The sequence below is a fragment of the Pygoscelis adeliae genome, unplaced genomic scaffold, assembly GCF_000699105.1.
Source record: "Pygoscelis adeliae isolate BGI_AS28 unplaced genomic scaffold, ASM69910v1 Scaffold410, whole genome shotgun sequence".
NCBI classification, from domain to species: Eukaryota; Metazoa; Chordata; class Aves; order Sphenisciformes; family Spheniscidae; genus Pygoscelis; species Pygoscelis adeliae.
Window position 1 is genome coordinate 2,693,288 of NW_008823913.1, and position 3,380 is coordinate 2,696,667.

The window sequence follows — 3,380 nt, forward strand, 5'->3', positions numbered from 1 at the left end:
TTTTTAGGTAGTGTGGCAAGTTAGTGCTGTTTTCTGAATGGTGCTACAGGAAGAAAAGCAAGTGCTTGGACGTCCAACGGTGACTCATCGCCTGGGGGACACTGTGAAGGTATATAGTCAGTTAGGCATCACCACAAAACTAGCATTTATGGAGTGGTAGGGCACTAAGACCCCAGTGCATGTAGTGTAAATGCATCCAACGGAGCTGAAGTTTGGAGGACACAGTGCTCACTGAGGAGAACGCCTGAACTTTAATAAGCAATACAACGTGAAGTAAAAGAGGCACTCTATACTCTGAATAAGTAGCAAAAGCTTTCTAAGCCAATGTGATAAAGGAGAGTTTTAACAAGTCTGATACACAATTGTCATAGTTTGGGGTTTTTTGTCATGTTTGCCCTGCCCCAGCCTTTCTACCACTATTGGTACACATGTGCAGCTCTTGTCCTTAGCTCAGGGAAGCAGAAGGAAGGTGAGCAGACAAGTCCCAGTAAGAAACTTGGTATTGAGACTAGTTTTCTAAGGCCAAGGTGTCAGAAATCTGACATCGTGACAGGCTTCTTAAAGCTTCAAATACTCTGGTGTTGGAGAGGAAGCTGTTCCTTCATATTAATTATAGCATAGCTTTTTCCTAAATTCAAAGAAAATATTGTTCTCCACAGCACATTTCAGTTATGAGTTAATTGTAATGCAGGGGTACAGGTATGACTCATGGGAAAAATAAACAGTTGTTCACCTGAAATATTCCAGGTATTGTTTTCCACAGGGTATTCACATTCCCAGGAGATGTACCATTAGTTACATCTTCAGCACATCACACTGAGAGACAGTAGCTTTTCTCAGAAGAAATTTAAACGCCAAGTATTACAAACTATAAGTAATGTTTCTGTGCTTCGTGCATAGTGTGAATGCCCTAATAAAATGCATCTTTCATATGAGCACTAGAGATTGTCAAGGACATAGATTAAGTTTTTTTCCACTATTGCATTAATAATATAAACCAGATGGGGATGGTTTTTTTCCTGACATTCCAGGTACGTGAGGTAATGGTAGACGTTGGAAAGCCACTCAGTGGCACATTATTTTTATTCTAAAAGGTTTTAATAAGTAAACGTGGTGCATAGCTATCTGCCGTTGGAGAAATAATGACACAATGATGGTACTTCAGCTCTGTTTTAAGTGGCAATGTTCCAGTGTGTCAATGAATAGATGATGAAGGTAACTTCATAGTTTATTGCTATGGGGAAAGTTTGGTGTATTGTCTTCTGCAAGAAAGTTGCTGAAATCATCACTGTCAGCAAATGATTGGATTGGTTATGAGCCTTCTGATTTGGATGAGATAATGTAATTATGTGATGATGTTTGTGGTAGAATGTAGGAGGTAAACAGCTTCTGCAGGTGAATAAACAAAGCAGAACTACAAAATCTGATAATCACAGAAGCTCCTTTATATATGACAAGAAAAAAAATTCTGTAATGTAAGTAAGCACACAAGTTTTGTTGGTTGGGTTCCTGAGGCTTTTCCCTCAAATGCTGAAGCTCAGGCTGCCACTATCTTGGCTATTTTTCTAACAAGAATAGGGCTTAAAGACATGATTTGGGTGTAGAAGAGGGAGATTAAAAAAAAAAAGAAAAATCATAGATAGCATGTGTTAAGGAGGGAAGGAGAGGTGGATATGTGTTGGCCTCAGCATGTCAAAATTTCTTAATGCATCTGCTAGTAGATGCAAGTGTCCTTGGTCATGACCGGCCAAAAGGAGCTCACCTGGTTTTACTTCTTTGTTTTCTTAATTACAAGCTGGTTTTCTGGTTAGGAAATGATGTCGATATGCATTTGACTACAGTAGTTGCCCGTAAGTGACTGGATGGCACAAGTCCTGGCACTAGGATTTCACCTGGCTGCACATACCTTGAGCAAGTTGTTCTGCTTTGTTTTGATTTTCTCTCTCACCTCTTGTATTTGCAGATCATGCACAAATGCCCACTGTTCCCTCATGTTCCATAGCCAAAAGGCATCACCATTATAGGCTTCATTTTCAAGTTGTAGCTTGCTGATGACATGCAATTTCTCCCCGTCATCCTGATTTTGCTGTATGGATCTTGCCCACATAATTGACAGTAATGATGGGAAGCACCACGCCTGGGATTGGTTATAGCCATTAGCTAATAATCTCAGTTACAGAGTAAGGCCCATCTTACATTTGCCAGGCTGGTGATGTAAGTAATAAATCCTTCCCTTGCCAGGACACATACGCCAACAAAAATCCCACTGAAGCCATGCTACATTAGCATAACCGGGGAGTTTGGAAGAACATACGTACTAGCGAAAAGCACAGATTTTACAGTAGCAGCCCCACAGAGAGGCCCACATACAGCCTCCTACTGTTCATCAGGCTTGAGCAAAACTTGCTGTCCTCTGTTCTGAATTGGTTGTAGACACATTCGTCAGGTCCTATTTAAAAGAAGAACGTATGGGGCATGCAATAAGCATGTCAAGTTTCATTTAGCCTTTTTTCTCATCGAGTTGCACATCTCTTGCTGTTTGAGTAAGTAGCTGGGCCGTTGTTAATATAGTTGAAAAATAATTGCTTATGGCTTTGTGCCTGTAAGATTCCAAGATGTGTTCAACTGCATCTGAAACCAACTTTGACCAGCACTTCTGGAGTTTTAGTTTTCTACGTCCAGTATTATAGTTAAAATTATCTGCAATGAATATATACTTTATAATCCTGCACTAACTATGCATCATGGAACGTCCTTCGAGGAGGAAAGCTACTCAGATGTAATACGCTTTTCAATCCCCTCCCGCCTCAGAAAAACAGCAAACAACACGCAGTGTATTAAAATATGCACTGAATTATATTAAGCTTTGGGACAAGATAGTTACAAATTCAGTCTTAAGTAGATAGTGGCATTAACGCGTCATTTCCAATTGTGCTTATGAATAACAGCACTTCAAGGTCAGCATACACTCACAAAGCGTCTTCCACATCGTGACAAAAACTAGGCTATTTCAACATACACGCACACACACGTGCACACACACAGCCTGGTGCATATACTGCATGTGTTTCAGAGGTAGGCTGCTGACTAATACAAGTCAGCTGAGGTGAGAACAGCGAAAGTGTATTATACTGAGCTTTTCCTCTGTGCTTCAGGGGGAGCTCATGTCAGTGAAGTGAAAACTTTTCTTTCCAAGGGCTAAGTCCTGTGCAGCCCCAGTGCCTACTGAAGGAAGCTAAATGTCTTCCAATTTAATTGTGCCCCTCAGAAAGTTGTGCCCCAGTAGTCTCCAAACAGTAACAAAAGGCTTCCAAGATTGAAATCAATAACTTGTTCGTAATCCCCTTCTTGGAATTTGGTGTAAATAAAAACCTCTTGGG

General features: G+C 40.6%; 1 protein-coding gene across 1 annotated transcript in view; it reads left to right on the forward strand.

The window, feature by feature from the left end:
* The window catches only part of GNB1L (guanine nucleotide binding protein (G protein), beta polypeptide 1-like), a 19,331-nt gene that overhangs the window by 14,616 nt on the left and 1,335 nt on the right, over nucleotides 1–3,380 (forward strand). The window lies entirely within an intron of this gene.